Source organism: Osmerus eperlanus, chromosome 22 (assembly GCF_963692335.1).
Source record: "Osmerus eperlanus chromosome 22, fOsmEpe2.1, whole genome shotgun sequence".
NCBI classification, from domain to species: Eukaryota; Metazoa; Chordata; class Actinopteri; order Osmeriformes; family Osmeridae; genus Osmerus; species Osmerus eperlanus.
Window position 1 is genome coordinate 852018 of NC_085039.1, and position 20316 is coordinate 872333.

Here is a 20316-nt window from a genome sequence, read left to right on the forward strand (position 1 = left end):
AACTCTCCCTGATGGCACCAAGTTACAGTTCTTCGCTGACTACGGCCCCGGGACGATGCAATAACGGCAGAAATACAAGGAGATTCGGGCTAAGCTGTGACAGAAGAAGATAGATGCATATCACTCGGCTATGTATCGGCTAACAAATGTTTTTTTCGTCTTTCTTTCTGTACTATCACGAACGTGTACCTGTTGGTTTTTAACCCAAACTCCTTCCGCTTACCCATAAAACCTTGACAAAAACTTATTTTTCAAATTAAAAGGCTATACAAAGGTCACTACAGAGAATGTCTAATATAGGGAGAACTGCCACTCTCGGGAAACTTCCGGGTTCTGAACTGGTTGCAGTTCTATGTGACCGAGGTGAAATCAGTTTCATATTCGAGATTCAACAGACATTCATATTCGTACCTCCGTTCAGGCTCTGCGTCATATTTAGGGACCGGGGTAAAAGAGTAGACAGTCAGAATGTTTCTTCAATATCTTTGTCAAAATCGACCATACAAACTTCAAACTTGTTGCACATTCTTCTACTACTGACTGACCAATTTGTACAACCTTTGGTTTGGTGATAATGTTTATTATTGGATAACCTATATTGCCAATAAATCAATAAAAACACAAATATTTCTGTATTTTCTCAATATCTTTGTAATAAATGAACATAGAACATTAAAACTTGTTGCACATTCTTCTACTACTAGCTGACCAAGTTGTCCAAGCTTTGGTTTGGTGATAAAGTTGATTATTGATTAACCCATAGCCAATAAATAAAAAAAAACACCAATATTTCAGTGTTTCCTCAATATCTTTGTCAACAATGAACATATAAACTTCAGACCTGTTTCACATTCTTCTACTCCTAGCTGACCAAGTTGTCCAAGCTTTGGTTTGGTGATAAAGTTGATTATTGATTAACCCATAGCCAATAAATCAATAAAAACACATTTCAGTGTTTACTCAATATCTTTGTCAAAGATAAACATAGAAACTTCAAACTTGTTGCACATTCTTCTAATACTAGCAGATCTAGTTGTCCAAGCTTTCGTTTGGTGACCAAGTTGATTATTGGTTAATCCATAGCCAATAAATCAATAAAAACACAAATATTTCAGTATTTCCTCAATATCTTTGTCATAAATGAACATAGAAACTTCAGACCTGTTTCACATTCTTCTACTCCTAGCTGACCAAGTTGTCTAAGATTTGGTTTGGTGATAGTTGATTATTGATTAATCCATAGCCAATAAATCAACAAAAACACCAATATTTCAGTATTTCCTCAATAACTTTGTCGAAATTGAACATAGAAACTTCAGACCAGTTTCACATTATTCTATTCCTAGCTGACCAAGTTGTCCAAGCTTTGGTTTGGTGATAAAGTTGATTATTGATTAACACATAGCCGATAAATCAACAAAAACACCAATATTTCAGTATTTCCTGAATAACTTTGTCAAAAATGAACATAGAAACTTCAGACCTGTTTCACATTCTTCTACTCCTAGCTGACCAATTTGTCCAAGATTTGGTTTGGTGATAGTTGATTATTGATTAATCCATAGCCAATAAATCAATAAAAACACAAATATTTCAGTATTTCCTCAATATCTTTGTCAAAAATGAACATAGAAACTTCAGACCTGTTTCACATTCTTCTACTCCTAGCTGACCAAGTTGTCCAAGATTTGGTTTGGTGATAGTTGATTATTGATTAACCCATAGCCAATAAATCAACAAAAACACCAATATTTCAGTATTTCCTCAATAACTTTGTCGAAATTGAACATAGAAACTTCAGACCAGTTTCACATTATTCTACTCCTAGCTGACCAAGTTGTCCAAGCTTTGGTTTGGTGATAAAGTTGATTATTGATTAACACATAGCCGATAAATCAACAAAAACACCAATATTTCAGTATTTCCTCAATAACTTTGTCAAAAATGAACATAGAAACTTCAGACCTGTTTCAACTTCTTCTACTCCTAGCTGACCAAGTTGTCCAAGCTTTGGTTTGGTGATAAAGTTGATTATTGATTAATCCATAGCCAATAAATCAACAAAAACACCAATATTTCAGTATTTCCTCAATAACTTTGTCGAAATTGAACATAGAAACTTCAGACCAGTTTCACATTATTCTACTCCTAGCTGACCAAGTTGTCCAAGCTTTGGTTTGGTGATAAAGTTGACTATTGATTAACACATAGCCGATAAATCAACAAAAACACCAATATTTCAGTATTTACTCAATAACTTTGTCAAAAATGAACATAGAAACTTCAGACCTGTTTCACATTCTTCTACTCCTAGCTGACCAAGTTGTCCAAGATTTGGTTTGGTGATAGAGTTGATTATTGATTAATCCATAGCCAAGAAATCAATAAAAACACCAATATTTCAGTATTTCCTCAATATCTTTGTCAAAAATGAACATAGAAACTTCAGACCTGTTTCACATTCTTCTACTCCTAGCTGACCAAGTTGTCCAAGATTCGGTTTGGTGATAGTTGATTATTGATTAATCCATTGCCAATAAATAAACAAAAACAAAAATATTTCAGTATTTCCTCAATAACTTTGTCAAAAATGAACATAGAAACTTCAGACCTGTTTCACATTCTTCTACTCCTAGCTGACCAAGTTGTCCAAGCTTTGGTTTGGTGATAAAGTTGATTATTGATTAACACATAGCCGATAAATCAACAAAAACACCAATATTTCAGTATTTCCTCAATAACTTTGTCAAAAATGAACATAGAAACTTCAGACCTGTTTCACATTCTTCTACTCCTAGCTGACCAAGTTGTCCAATCTTTGGTTTGGTGATAAAGTTGATTATTGATTAATCCATAGCCAATAAATCAACAAAAACACCAATATTTCAGTATTTCCTCAATAACTTTGTCGAAATTGAACATAGAAACTTCAGACCAGTTTCACATTATTCTACTCCTAGCTGACCAAGTTGTCCAAGCTTTGGTTTGGTGATAAAGTTGATTATTGATTAACACATAGCCGATAAATCAACAAAAACACCAATATTTCAGTATTTACTCAATAACTTTGTCAAAAATGAACATAGAAACTTCAGACCTGTTTCACATTCTTCTACTCCTAGCTGACCAAGTTGTCCAAGATTTGGTTTGGTGATAGTTGATTATTGATTAATCCATAGCCAATAAATCAACAAAAACACCAATATTTCAGTATTTCCTCAATAACTTTGTCAAAAATGAACATAGAAACTTCAGACCTGTTTCACATTCTTCTACTCCTAGCTGACCAAGTTGTCCAAGCTTTGGTTTGGTGATAAAGTTGATTATTGATTAACACATAGCCAATAAATCAACAAAAACACCAATATTTCAGTATTTCCTCAATAACTTTGTCAAAAATGAACATAGAAACTTCAGACCTGTTTCACATTCTTCTACTCCTAGCTGATCAAGTTGTCCAAGCTTTGGTTTGGTGATAAAGTTGATTATTGATTAACCCATAGCCAATAAATCAATAAAAACACATTTCAGTGTTTCCTCAATATCTTTGTCAAAAATAAACATAGAAACTTCAAACTTGTTGCACATTCTTCTAATACTAGCAGATCTAGTTGTCCAAGCTTTGGTTTGGTGACCAAGTTGATTATTGGTTAATCCATAGCCAATAAATCAATAAAAACACCAATATTTCAGTATTTCCTCAATATCTTTGTCAAAAATGAACATAGAAACTTCAGACCTGTTTCACATTCTTCTACTCCTAGCTGACCAAGTTGTCTAAGATTTGGTTTGGTGATAGTTGATTATTGATTAATCCATAGCCAATAAATCAACAAAAACACCAATATTTCAGTATTTCCTCAATAACTTTGTCGAAATTGAACATAGAAACTTCAGACCAGTTTCACATTATTCTATTCCTAGCTGACCAAGTTGTCCAAGCTTTGGTTTGGTGATAAAGTTGATTATTGATTAACACATAGCCGATAAATCAACAAAAACACCAATATTTCAGTATTTCCTGAATAACTTTGTCAAAAATGAACATAGAAACTTCAGACCTGTTTCACATTCTTCTACTCCTAGCTGACCAAGTTGTCCAAGATTTGGTTTGGTGATAGTTGATTATTGATTAATCCATAGCCAATAAATCAATAAAAACACAAATATTTCAGTATTTCCTCAATATCTTTGTCAAAAATGAACATAGAAACTTCAGACCTGTTTCACATTCTTCTACTCCTAGCTGACCAAGTTGTCCAAGATTTGGTTTGGTGATAGTTGATTATTGATTAACCCATAGCCAATAAATCAACAAAAACACCAATATTTCAGTATTTCCTCAATAACTTTGTCGAAATTGAACATAGAAACTTCAGACCAGTTTCACATTATTCTACTCCTAGCTGACCAAGTTGTCCAAGCTTTGGTTTGGTGATAAAGTTGATTATTGATTAACACATAGCCGATAAATCAACAAAAACACCAATATTTCAGTATTTCCTCAATAACTTTGTCAAAAATGAACATAGAAACTTCAGACCTGTTTCACATTCTTCTACTCCTAGCTGACCAAGTTGTCCAATCTTTGGTTTGGTGATAAAGTTGATTATTGATTAATCCATAGCCAATAAATCAACAAAAACACCAATATTTCAGTATTTCCTCAATAACTTTGTCGAAATTGAACATAGAAACTTCAGACCAGTTTCACATTATTCTACTCCTAGCTGACCAAGTTGTCCAAGCTTTGGTTTGGTGATAAAGTTGATTATTGATTAACACATAGCCGATAAATCAACAAAAACACCAATATTTCAGTATTTACTCAATAACTTTGTCAAAAATGAACATAGAAACTTCAGACCTGTTTCACATTCTTCTACTCCTAGCTGACCAAGTTGTCCAAGATTTGGTTTGGTGATAGTTGATTATTGATTAATCCATAGCCGATAAATCAACAAAAACACCAATATTTCAGTATTTCCTCAATAACTTTGTCAAAAATGAACATAGAAACTTCAGACCTGTTTCACATTCTTCTACTCCTAGCTGACCAAGTTGTCCAATCTTTGGTTTGGTGATAAAGTTGATTATTGATTAATCCATAGCCAATAAATCAACAAAAACACCAATATTTCAGTATTTCCTCAATAACTTTGTCGAAATTGAACATAGAAACTTCAGACCAGTTTCACATTATTCTACTCCTAGCTGACCAAGTTGTCCAAGCTTTGGTTTGGTGATAAAGTTGATTATTGATTAACACATAGCCGATAAATCAACAAAAACACCAATATTTCAGTATTTACTCAATAACTTTGTCAAAAATGAACATAGAAACTTCAGACCTGTTTCACATTCTTCTACTCCTAGCTGACCAAGTTGTCCAAGATTTGGTTTGGTGATAGTTGATTATTGATTAATCCATAGCCAATAAATCAACAAAAACACCAATATTTCAGTATTTCCTCAATAACTTTGTCAAAAATGAACATAGAAACTTCAGACCTGTTTCACATTCTTCTACTCCTAGCTGACCAAGTTGTCCAAGCTTTGGTTTGGTGATAAAGTTGATTATTGATTAACACATAGCCGATAAATCAACAAAAACACCAATATTTCAGTATTTCCTCAATAACTTTGTCAAAAATGAACATAGAAACTTCAGACCTGTTTTACATTCTTCTACTCCTAGCTGACCAAGTTGTCCAAGATTTGGTTTGGTGATAGTTGATTATTGATTAATCCATAGCCAATAAATCAATAAAAACACAAATATTTCAGTATTTCCTCAATATCTTTGTCAAAAATGAACATAGAAACTTCAGACCTGTTTCACATTCTTCTACTCGTAGCTGACCAAGTTGTCCAAGATTTGGTTTGGTGATAGTTGATTATTGATTAATCCATAGCCAATAAATCAACAAAAACACCAATATTTCAGTATTTCCTCAATAACTTTGTCGAAATTGAACATAGAAACTTCAGACCAGTTTCACATTATTCTACTCCTAGCTGACCAAGTTGTCCAAGCTTTGGTTTGGTGATAAAGTTGATTATTGATTAACACATAGCCGATAAATCAACAAAAACACCAATATTTCAGTATTTCCTCAATAACTTTGTCAAAAATGAACATAGAAACTTCAGACCTGTTTCACATTCTTCTACTCCTAGCTGACCAAGTTGTCCAAGCTTTGGTTTGGTGATAAAGTTGATTATTGATTAACACATAGCCGATAAATCAACAAAAACACCAATATTTCAGTATTTCCTCAATAACTTTGTCAAAAATGAACATAGAAACTTCAGACCTGTTTCACATTCTTCTACTCCTAGCTGACCAAGTTGTCCAAGATTTGGTTTGGTGATAGTTGATTATTGATTAATCCATAGCCAATAAATCAATAAAAACACAAATATTTCAGTATTTCCTCAATATCTTTGTCAAAAATGAACATAGAAACTTCAGACCTGTTTCACATTCTTCTACTCCTAGCTGACCAAGTTGTCCAAGCTTTGGTTTGGTGATAAAGTTGATTATTGATTAACACATAGCCGATAAATCAACAAAAACACCAATATTTCAGTATTTCCTCAATAACTTTGTCAAAAATGAACATAGAAACTTCAGACCTGTTTCACATTCTTCTACTCCTAGCTGACCAAGTTGTCCAATCTTTGGTTTGGTGATAAAGTTGATTATTGATTAATCCATAGCCAATAAATCAACAAAAACACCAATATTTCAGTATTTCCTCAATAACTTTGTCGAAATTGAACATAGAAACTTCAGACCAGTTTCACATTATTCTACTCCTAGCTGACCAAGTTGTCCAAGCTTTGGTTTGGTGATAAAGTTGATTATTGATTAACACATAGCCGATAAATCAACAAAAACACCAATATTTCAGTATTTACTCAATAACTTTGTCAAAAATGAACATAGAAACTTCAGACCTGTTTCACATTCTTCTACTCCTAGCTGACCAAGTTGTCCAAGATTTGGTTTGGTGATAGTTGATTATTGATTAATCCATAGCCGATAAATCAACAAAAACACCAATATTTCAGTATTTCCTCAATAACTTTGTCAAAAATGAACATAGAAACTTCAGACCTGTTTCACATTCTTCTACTCCTAGCTGACCAAGTTGTCCAATCTTTGGTTTGGTGATAAAGTTGATTATTGATTAATCCATAGCCAATAAATCAACAAAAACACCAATATTTCAGTATTTCCTCAATAACTTTGTCGAAATTGAACATAGAAACTTCCGACCAGTTTCACATTATTCTACTCCTAGCTGACCAAGTTGTCCAAGCTTTGGTTTGGTGATAAAGTTGATTATTGATTAACACATAGCCGATAAATCAACAAAAACACCAATATTTCAGTATTTACTCAATAACTTTGTCAAAAATGAACATAGAAACTTCAGACCTGTTTCACATTCTTCTACTCCTAGCTGACCAAGTTGTCCAAGATTTGGTTTGGTGATAGTTGATTATTGATTAATCCATAGCCAATAAATCAACAAAAACACCAATATTTCAGTATTTCCTCAATAACTTTGTCAAAAATGAACATAGAAACTTCAGACCTGTTTCACATTCTTCTACTCCTAGCTGACCAAGTTGTCCAAGCTTTGGTTTGGTGATAAAGTTGATTATTGATTAACACATAGCCGATAAATCAACAAAAACACCAATATTTCAGTATTTCCTCAATAACTTTGTCAAAAATGAACATAGAAACTTCAGACCTGTTTTACATTCTTCTACTCCTAGCTGACCAAGTTGTCCAAGATTTGGTTTGGTGATAGTTGATTATTGATTAATCCATAGCCAATAAATCAATAAAAACACAAATATTTCAGTATTTCCTCAATATCTTTGTCAAAAATGAACATAGAAACTTCAGACCTGTTTCACATTCTTCTACTCGTAGCTGACCAAGTTGTCCAAGATTTGGTTTGGTGATAGTTGATTATTGATTAATCCATAGCCAATAAATCAACAAAAACACCAATATTTCAGTATTTCCTCAATAACTTTGTCGAAATTGAACATAGAAACTTCAGACCAGTTTCACATTATTCTACTCCTAGCTGACCAAGTTGTCCAAGCTTTGGTTTGGTGATAAAGTTGATTATTGATTAACACATAGCCGATAAATCAACAAAAACACCAATATTTCAGTATTTCCTCAATAACTTTGTCAAAAATGAACATAGAAACTTCAGACCTGTTTCACATTCTTCTACTCCTAGCTGACCAAGTTGTCCAAGCTTTGGTTTGGTGATAAAGTTGATTATTGATTAACACATAGCCGATAAATCAACAAAAACACCAATATTTCAGTATTTCCTCAATAACTTTGTCAAAAATGAACATAGAAACTTCAGACCTGTTTCACATTCTTCTACTCCTAGCTGACCAAGTTGTCCAAGATTTGGTTTGGTGATAGTTGATTATTGATTAATCCATAGCCAATAAATCAATAAAAACACAAATATTTCAGTATTTCCTCAATATCTTTGTCAAAAATGAACATAGAAACTTCAGACCTGTTTCACATTCTTCTACTCCTAGCTGACCAAGTTGTCCAAGCTTTGGTTTGGTGATAAAGTTGATTATTGATTAACACATAGCCGATAAATCAACAAAAACACCAATATTTCAGTATTTCCTCAATAACTTTGTCAAAAATGAACATAGAAACTTCAGACCTGTTTCACATTCTTCTACTCCTAGCTGACCAAGTTGTCCAATCTTTGGTTTGGTGATAAAGTTGATTATTGATTAATCCATAGCCAATAAATCAACAAAAACACCAATATTTCAGTATTTCCTCAATAACTTTGTCGAAATTGAACATAGAAACTTCAGACCAGTTTCACATTATTCTACTCCTAGCTGACCAAGTTGTCCAAGCTTTGGTTTGGTGATAAAGTTGATTATTGATTAACACATAGCCGATAAATCAACAAAAACACCAATATTTCAGTATTTACTCAATAACTTTGTCAAAAATGAACATAGAAACTTCAGACCTGTTTCACATTCTTCTACTCCTAGCTGACCAAGTTGTCCAAGATTTGGTTTGGTGATAGTTGATTATTGATTAATCCATAGCCAATAAATCAACAAAAACACCAATATTTCAGTATTTCCCCAATAACTTTGTCAAAAATGAACATAGAAACTTCAGACCTGTTTCACATTCTTCTACTCCTAGCTGACCAAGTTGTCCAAGCTTTGGTTTGGTGATAAAGTTGATTATTGATTAACACATAGCCGATAAATCAACAAAAACACCAATATTTCAGTATTTCCTCAATAACTTTGTCAAAAATGAACATAGAAACTTCAGACCTGTTTTACATTCTTCTACTCCTAGCTGACCAAGTTGTCCAAGATTTGGTTTGGTGATAGTTGATTATTGATTAATCCATAGCCAATAAATCAATAAAAACACAAATATTTCAGTATTTCCTCAATATCTTTGTCAAAAATGAACATAGAAACTTCAGACCTGTTTCACATTCTTCTACTCGTAGCTGACCAAGTTGTCCAAGATTTGGTTTGGTGATAGTTGATTATTGATTAATCCATAGCCAATAAATCAACAAAAACACCAATATTTCAGTATTTCCTCAATAACTTTGTCGAAATTGAACATAGAAACTTCAGACCAGTTTCACATTATTCTACTCCTAGCTGACCAAGTTGTCCAAGCTTTGGTTTGGTGATAAAATTGATTATTGATTAACACATAGCCGATAAATCAACAAAAACACCAATATTTCAGTATTTCCTCAATAACTTTGTTAAAAATGAACATAGAAACTTCAGACCTGTTTCACATTCTTCTACTCCTAGCTGACCAAGTTGTCCAAGCTTTGGTTTGGTGATAAAGTTGATTATTGATTAACACATAGCCGATAAATCAACAAAAACACCAATATTTCAGTATTTCCTCAATAACTTTGTCAAAAATGAACATAGAAACTTCAGACCTGTTTCACATTCTTCTACTCCTAGCTGACCAAGTTGTCCAAGATTTGGTTTGGTGATAGTTGATTATTGATTAATCCATAGCCAATAAATCAATAAAAACACAAATATTTCAGTATTTACTCAATATCTTTGTCAAAAATGAACATAGAAACTTCAGACCTGTTTCACATTCTTCTACTCCTAGCTGATCAAGTTGTCCAAGATTTGGTTTGGTGATAAAGTTGATTATTGAATAATCCATAGCCAATAAATCAACAAAAACACCAATATTTCAGTATTTCCTCAATAACTTTGTCGAAATTGAACATAGAAACTTCAGACCAGTTTCACATTATTCTACTCCTAGCGGACCAAGTTGTCCAAGCTTTGGTTTGGTGATAAAGTTGATTATTGATTAACACATAGCCGATAAATCAACAAAAACACCAATATTTCAGTATTTCCTCAATAACTTTGTAAAAAATGAACATAGAAACTTCAGACCGGTTTCACATTCTTCTACTCCTAGCTGACCAAGTTGTCCAAGATTTGGTTTGGTGATAGTTGATTATTGATTAATCCATAGCCAATAAATCAATAAAAACACAAATATTTCAGTATTTCCTCAATATCTTTGTCAAAAATGAACATAGAAACTTCAGACCTGTTTCACATTCTTCTACTCCTAGCTGACCAAGTTGTCCAAGATTTGGTTTGGTGATAGTTGATTATTGATTAATCCATAGCCAATAAATCAACAAAAACACCAATATTTCAGTATTTCCTCAATAACTTTGTCAAAAATGAACATAGAAACTTCAGACCTGTGTCACATTCTTCTACTCCTAGCTGACCAAGTTGTCCAAGCTTTGGTTTGGTGATAAAGTTGATTATTGATTAACCCATAGCCAATAAATCAACAAAAACACTAATATTTCAGTATTTCCTCAATAACTTTGTCAAAAATGAACATAGAAACTTCAGACCTGTTTCACATTCTTCTACTCCTAGCTGACCAAGTTGTCCAAGATTTTGTTTGGTGATAGTTGATTATTGATTAATCCATAGCCAATAAATCAACAAAAACACCAATATTTCAGTATTTCCTCAATAACTTTGTCAAAAATGAACATAGAAACTTCAGACCTGTTTCACATTCTTCTACTCCTAGCTGACCAAGTTGTCCAAGCTTTGGTTTGGTGATAAAGTTGATTATTGATTAACACATAGCCGATAAATCAACAAAAACACCAATATTTCAGTATTTCCTCAATAACTTTGTCAAAAATGAACATAGAAACTTCAGACCTATTTTACATTCTTCTACTCCTAGCTGACCAAGTTGTCCAAGATTTGGTTTGGTGATAGTTGATTATTGATTAATCCATAGCCAATAAATCAATAAAAACACAAATATTTCAGTATTTCCTCAATATCTTTGTCAAAAATGAACATAGAAACTTCAGACCTGTTTCACATTCTTCTACTCGTAGCTGACCAACTTGTCCAAGATTTGGTTTGGTGATAGTTGATTATTGATTAATCCATAGCCAATAAATCAACAAAAACACCAATATTTCAGTATTTCCTCAATAACTTTGTCGAAATTGAACATAGAAACTTCAGACCAGTTTCACATTATTCTACTCCTAGCTGACCAAGTTGTCCAAGCTTTGGTTTGGTGATAAAGTTGATTATTGATTAACACATAGCCGATAAATCAACAAAAACACCAATATTTCAGTATTTCCTCAATAACTTTGTCAAAAATGAACATAGAAACTTCAGACCTGTTTCACATTCTTCTACTCCTAGCTGACCAAGTTGTCCAAGCTTTGGTTTGGTGATAAAGTTGATTATTGATTAACACATAGCCGATAAATCAACAAAAACACCTATATTTCAGTATTTCCTCAATAACTTTGTCAAAAATGAACATAGAAACTTCAGACCTGTTTCACATTCTTCTACTCCTAGCTGACCAAGTTGTCCAAGATTTGGTTTGGTGATAGTTGATTATTGATTAATCCATAGCCAATAAATCAATAAAAACACAAATATTTCAGTATTTCCTCAATATCTTTGTCAAAAATGAACATAGAAACTTCAGACCTGTTTCACATTCTTCTACTCCTAGCTGACCAAGTTGTCCAAGATTTGGTTTGGTGATCAAGTTGATTATTGATTAATCCATAGCCAATAAATCAACAAAAACACCAATATTTCAGTATTTCCTCAATAACTTTGTCGAAATTGAACATAGAAACTTCAGACCAGTTTCACATTATTCTACTCCTAGCGGACCAAGTTGTCCAAGCTTTGGTTTGGTGATAAAGTTGATTATTGATTAACACATAGCCGATAAATCAACAAAAACACCAATATTTCAGTATTTCCTCAATAACTTTGTAAAAAATGAACATAGAAACTTCAGACCGGTTTCACATTCTTCTACTCCTAGCTGACCAAGTTGTCCAAGATTTGGTTTGGTGATAGTTGATTATTGATTAATCCATAGCCAATAAATCAATAAAAACACAAATATTTCAGTATTTCCTCAATATCTTTGTCAAAAATGAACATAGAAACTTCAGACCTGTTTCACATTCTTCTACTCCTAGCTGACCAAGTTGTCCAAGATTTGGTTTGGTGATAGTTGATTATTGATTAATCCATAGCCAATAAATCAACAAAAACACCAATATTTCAGTATTTCCTCAATAACTTTGTCAAAAATGAACATATAAACTTCAGACCTGTTTCACATTCTTCTACTCCTAGCTGATCAAGTTGTCCAAGCTTTGGTTTGGTGATAAAGTTGATTATTGATTAACCCATAGCCAATAAATCAATAAAAACACATTTCAGTGTTTCCTCAATATCTTTGTCAAAAATAAACATAGAAACTTCAAACTTGTTGCACATTCTTCTAATACTAGCAGATCTAGTTGTCCAAGCTTTGGTTTGGTGACCAAGTTGATTATTGGTTAATCCATAGCCAATAAATCAATAAAAACACCAATATTTCAGTATTTCCTCAATATCTTTGTCAAAAATGAACATAGAAACTTCAGACCTGTTTCACATTCTTCTACTCCTAGCTGATCAAGTTGTCCAAGCTTTGGTTTGGTGATAAAGTTGATTATTGATTAACCCATAGCCAATAAATCAATAAAAACACATTTCAGTGTTTCCTCAATATCTTTGTCAAAAATAAACATAGAAACTTCAAACTTGTTGCACATTCTTCTAATACTAGCAGATCTAGTTGTCCAAGCTTTGGTTTGGTGACCAAGTTGATTATTGGTTAATCCATAGCCAATAAATCAATAAAAACACAAATATTTCAGTATTTCCTCAATATCTTTGTCAAAAATGAACATAGAAACTTCAGACCTGTTTCACATTCTTCTACTCCTAGCTGACCAAGTTGTCTAAGATTTGGTTTGGTGATAGTTGATTATTGATTAATCCATAGCCAATAAATCAACAAAAACACCAATATTTCAGTATTTCCTCAATAACTTTGTCGAAATTGAACATAGAAACTTCAGACCAGTTTCACATTATTCTATTCCTAGCTGACGAAGTTGTCCAAGCTTTGGTTTGGTGATAAAGTTGATTATTGATTAACACATAGCCGATAAATCAACAAAAACACCAATATTTCAGTATTTCCTGAATAACTTTGTCAAAAATGAACATAGAAACTTCAGACCTGTTTCACATTCTTCTACTCCTAGCTGACCAAGTTGTCCAAGATTTGGTTTGGTGATAGTTGATTATTGATTAATCCATAGCCAATAAATCAATAAAAACACAAATATTTCAGTATTTCCTCAATATCTTTGTCAAAAATGAACATAGAAACTTCAGACCTGTTTCACATTCTTCTACTCCTAGCTGACCAAGTTGTCCAAGATTTGGTTTGGTGATAGTTGATTATTGATTAACCCATAGCCAATAAATCAACAAAAACACCAATATTTCAGTATTTCCTCAATAACTTTGTCGAAATTGAACATAGAAACTTCAGACCAGTTTCACATTATTCTACTCCTAGCTGACCAAGTTGTCCAAGCTTTGGTTTGGTGATAAAGTTGATTATTGATTAACACATAGCCGATAAATCAACAAAAACACCAATATTTCAGTATTTCCTCAATAACTTTGTCAAAAATGAACATAGAAACTTCAGACCTGTTTCACATTCTTCTACTCCTAGCTGACCAAGTTGTCCAATCTTTGGTTTGGTGATAAAGTTGATTATTGATTAATCCATAGCCAATAAATCAACAAAAACACCAATATTTCAGTATTTCCTCAATAACTTTGTCGAAATTGAACATAGAAACTTCAGACCAGTTTCACATTATTCTACTCCTAGCTGACCAAGTTGTCCAAGCTTTGGTTTGGTGATAAAGTTGATTATTGATTAACACATAGCCGATAAATCAACAAAAACACCAATATTTCAGTATTTACTCAATAACTTTGTCAAAAATGAACATAGAAACTTCAGACCTGTTTCACATTCTTCTACTCCTAGCTGACCAAGTTGTCCAAGATTTGGTTTGGTGATAGTTGATTATTGATTAATCCATAGCCGATAAATCAACAAAAACACCAATATTTCAGTATTTCCTCAATAACTTTGTCAAAAATGAACATAGAAACTTCAGACCTGTTTCACATTCTTCTACTCCTAGCTGACCAAGTTGTCCAATCTTTGGTTTGGTGATAAAGTTGATTATTGATTAATCCATAGCCAATAAATCAACAAAAACACCAATATTTCAGTATTTCCTCAATAACTTTGTCGAAATTGAACATAGAAACTTCAGACCAGTTTCACATTATTCTACTCCTAGCTGACCAAGTTGTCCAAGCTTTGGTTTGGTGATAAAGTTGATTATTGATTAACACATAGCCGATAAATCAACAAAAACACCAATATTTCAGTATTTACTCAATAACTTTGTCAAAAATGAACATAGAAACTTCAGACCGGTTTCACATTCTTCTACTCCTAGCTGACCAAGTTGTCCAAGATTTGGTTTGGTGATAGTTGATTATTGATTAATCCATAGCCAATAAATCAACAAAAACACCAATATTTCAGTATTTCCTCAATAACTTTGTCAAAAATGAACATAGAAACTTCAGACCTGTTTCACATTCTTCTACTCCTAGCTGACCAAGTTGTCCAAGCTTTGGTTTGGTGATAAAGTTGATTATTGATTAACACATAGCCGATAAATCAACAAAAACACCAATATTTCAGTATTTCCTCAATAACTTTGTCAAAAATGAACATAGAAACTTCAGACCTGTTTTACATTCTTCTACTCCTAGCTGACCAAGTTGTCCAAGATTTGGTTTGGTGATAGTTGATTATTGATTAATCCATAGCCAATAAATCAATAAAAACACAAATATTTCAGTATTTCCTCAATATCTTTGTCAAAAATGAACATAGAAACTTCAGACCTGTTTCACATTCTTCTACTCGTAGCTGACCAAGTTGTCCAAGATTTGGTTTGGTGATAGTTGATTATTGATTAATCCATAGCCAATAAATCAACAAAAACACCAATATTTCAGTATTTCCTCAATAACTTTGTCGAAATTGAACATAGAAACTTCAGACCAGTTTCACATTATTCTACTCCTAGCTGACCAAGTTGTCCAAGCTTTGGTTTGGTGATAAAGTTGATTATTGATTAACACATAGCCGATAAATCAACAAAAACACCAATATTTCAGTATTTCCTCAATAACTTTGTCAAAAATGAACATAGAAACTTCAGACCTGTTTCACATTCTTCTACTCCTAGCTGACCAAGTTGTCCAAGCTTTGGTTTGGTGATAAAGTTGATTATTGATTAACACATAGCCGATAAATCAACAAAAACACCAATATTTCAGTATTTCCTCAATAACTTTGTCAAAAATGAACATAGAAACTTCAGACCTGTTTCACATTCTTCTACTCCTAGCTGACCAAGTTGTCCAAGATTTGGTTTGGTGATAGTTGATTATTGATTAATCCATAGCCAATAAATCAATAAAAACACAAATATTTCAGTATTTCCTCAATATCTTTGTCAAAAATGAACATAGAAACTTCAGACCTGTTTCACATTCTTCTACTCCTAGCTGACCAAGTTGTCCAAGCTTTGGTTTGGTGATAAAGTTGATTATTGATTAACACATAGCCGATAAATCAACAAAAACACCAATATTTCAGTATTTCCTCAATAACTTTGTCAAAAATGAACATAGAAACTTCAGACCTGTTTCACATTCTTCTACTCCTAGCTGACCAAGTTGTCCAATCTTTGGTTTGGTGATAAAGTTGATTATTGATTAATCCATAGCCAATAAATCAACAAAAACACCAATATTTCAGTATTTCCTCAATAACTTTGTCGAAATTGAACATAGAAACTTCAGACCAGTTTCACATTATTCTACTCCTAGCTGACCAAGTTGTCCAAGCTTTGGTTTGGTGATAAAGTTGATTATTGATTAACACATAGCCGATAAATCAACAAAAACACCAATATTTCAGTATTTACTCAATAACTTTGTCAAAAATGAACATAGAAACTTCAGACCTGTTTCACATTCTTCTACTCCTAGCTGACCAAGTTGTCCAAGATTTGGTTTGGTGATAGTTGATTATTGATTAATCCATAGCCAATAAATCAACAAAAACACCAATATTTCAGTATTTCCTCAATAACTTTGTCAAAAATGAACATAGAAACTTCAGACCTGTTTCACATTCTTCTACTCCTAGCTGACCAAGTTGTCCAAGATTTGGTTTGGTGATAGTTGATTATTGATTAATCCATAGCCAATAAATCAATAAAAACACAAATATTTCAGTATTTCCTCAATATCTTTGTCAAAAATGAACATAGAAACTTCAGACCTGTTTCACATTCTTCTACTCCTAGCTGACCAAGTTGTCCAAGATTTGGTTTGGTGATAGTTGATTATTGATTAACCCATAGCCAATAAATCAACAAAAACACCAATATTTCAGTATTTCCTCAATAACTTTGTCGAAATTGAACATAGAAACTTCAGACCAGTTTCACATTATTCTACTCCTAGCTGACCAAGTTGTCCAAGCTTTGGTTTGGTGATAAAGTTGATTATTGATTAACACATAGCCGATAAATCAACAAAAACACCAATATTTCAGTATTTCCTCAATAACTTTGTCAAAAATGAACATAGAAACTTCAGACCTGTTTCACATTCTTCTACTCCTAGCTGACCAAGTTGTCCAATCTTTGGTTTGGTGATAAAGTTGATTATTGATTAATCCATAGCCAATAAATCAACAAAAACACCAATATTTCAGTATTTCCTCAATAACTTTGTCGAAATTGAACATAGAAACTTCAGACCAGTTTCACATTATTCTACTCCTAGCTGACCAAGTTGTCCAAGCTTTGGTTTGGTGATAAAGTTGATTATTGATTAACACATAGCCGATAAATCAACAAAAACACCAATATTTCAGTATTTACTCAATAACTTTGTCAAAAATGAACATAGAAACTTCAGACCTGTTTCACATTCTTCTACTCCTAGCTGACCAAGTTGTCCAAGATTTGGTTTGGTGATAGTTGATTATTGATTAATCCATAGCCAATAAATCAACAAAAACACCAATATTTCAGTATTTCCTCAATAACTTTGTCAAAAATGAACATAGAAACTTCAGACCTGTTTCACATTCTTCTACTCCTAGCTGACCAAGTTGTCCAAGCTTTGGTTTGGTGATAAAGTTGATTATTGATTAACACATAGCCGATAAATCAACAAAAACACCAATATTTCAGTATTTCCTCAATAACTTTGTCAAAAATGAACATAGAAACTTCAGACCTGTTTTACATTCTTCTACTCCTAGCTGACCAAGTTGTCCAAGATTTGGTTTGGTGATAGTTGATTATTGATTAATCCATAGCCAATAAATCAATAAAAACACAAATATTTCAGTATTTCCTCAATATCTTTGTCAAAAATGAACATAGAAACTTCAGACCTGTTTCACATTCTTCTACTCGTAGCTGACCAAGTTGTCCAAGATTTGGTTTGGTGATAGTTGATTATTGATTAATCCATAGCCAATAAATCAACAAAAACACCAATATTTCAGTATTTCCTCAATAACTTTGTCGAAATTGAACATAGAAACTTCAGACCAGTTTCACATTATTCTACTCCTAGCTGACCAAGTTGTCCAAGCTTTGGTTTGGTGATAAAGTTGATTATTGATTAACACATAGCCGATAAATCAACAAAAACACCAATATTTCAGTATTTCCTCAATAACTTTGTCAAAAATGAACATAGAAACTTCAGACCTGTTTCACATTCTTCTACTCCTAGCTGACCAAGTTGTCCAAGCTTTGGTTTGGTGATAAAGTTGATTATTGATTAACACATAGCCGATAAATCAACAAAAACACCAATATTTCAGTATTTCCTCAATAACTTTGTCAAAAATGAACATAGAAACTTCAGACCTGTTTCACATTCTTCTACTCCTAGCTGACCAAGTTGTCCAATCTTTGGTTTGGTGATAAAGTTGATTATTGATTAATCCATAGCCAATAAATCAACAAAAACACCAATATTTCAGTATTTCCTCAATAACTTTGTCGAAATTGAACATAGAAACTTCAGACCAGTTTCACATTATTCTACTCCTAGCTGACCAAGTTTTCCAAGCTTTGGTTTGGTGATAAAGTTGATTATTGATTAACACATAGCCGATAAATCAACAAAAACACCAATATTTCAGTATTTACTCAATAACTTTGTCAAAAATGAACATAGAAACTTCAGACCTGTTTCACATTCTTCTACTCCTAGCTGACCAAGTTGTCCAAGATTTGGTTTGGTGATAGTTGATTATTGATTAATCCATAGCCAATAAATCAACAAAAACACCAATATTTCAGTATTTCCTCAATAACTTTGTCAAAAATGAACATAGAAACTTCAGACCTGTTTCACATTCTTCTACTCCTAGCTGACCAAGTTGTCCAAGCTTTGGTTTGGTGATAAAGTTGATTATTGATTAACACATAGCCGATAAATCAACAAAAACACCAATATTTCAGTATTTCCTCAATAACTTTGTCAAAAATGAACATAGAAACTTCATACCTGTTTTACATTCTTCTACTCCTAGCTGACCAAGTTGTCCAAGATTTGGTTTGGTGATAGTTGATTATTGATTAATCCATAGCCAATAAATCAATAAAAACACAAATATTTCAGTATTTCCTCAATATCTTTGTCAAAAATGAACATAGAAACTTCAGACCTGTTTCACATTCTTCTACTCGTAGCTGACCAAGTTGTCCAAGATTTGGTTTGGTGATAGTTGATTATTGATTAATCCATAGCCAATAAATCAACAAAAACACCAATATTTCAGTATTTCCTCAATTACTTTGTCGAAATTGAACATAGAAACTTCAGACCAGTTTCACATTATTCTACTCCTAGCTGACCAAGTTGTCCAAGCTTTGGTTTGGTGATAAAGTTGATTATTGATTAATACATAGCCGATAAATCAACAAAAACACCAATATTTCAGTATTTCCTCAATAACTTTGTCAAAAATGAACATAGAAACTTCAGACCTGTTTCACATTCTTCTACTCCTAGCTGACCAAGTTGTCCAAGCTTTGGTTTGGTGATAAAGTTGATTATTGATTAACACATAGCCGATAAATCAACAAAAACACCAATATTTCAATATTTCCTCAATAACTTTGTCAAAAATGAACATAGAAACTTCAGACCTGTTTCACATTCTTCTACTCCTAGCTGACCAAGTTGTCCAAGATTTGGTTTGGTGATAGTTGATTATTGATTAATCCATAGCCAATAAATCAATAAAAACACAAATATTTCAGTATTTCCTCAATATCTTTGTCAAAAATGAACATAGAAACTTCAGACCTGTTTCACATTCTTCTACTCCTAGCTGATCAAGTTGTCCAAGATTTGGTTTGGTGATAAAGTTGATTATTGAATAATCCATAGCCAATAAATCAACAAAAACACCAATATTTCAGTATTTCCTCAATAACTTTGTCGAAATTGAACATAGAAACTTCAGACCAGTTTCACATTATTCTACTCCTAGCGGACCAAGTTGTCCAAGCTTTGGTTTGGTGATAAAGTTGATTATTGATTAACACATAGCCGATAAATCAACAAAAACACCAATATTTCAGTATTTCCTCAATAACTTTGTAAAAAATGAAC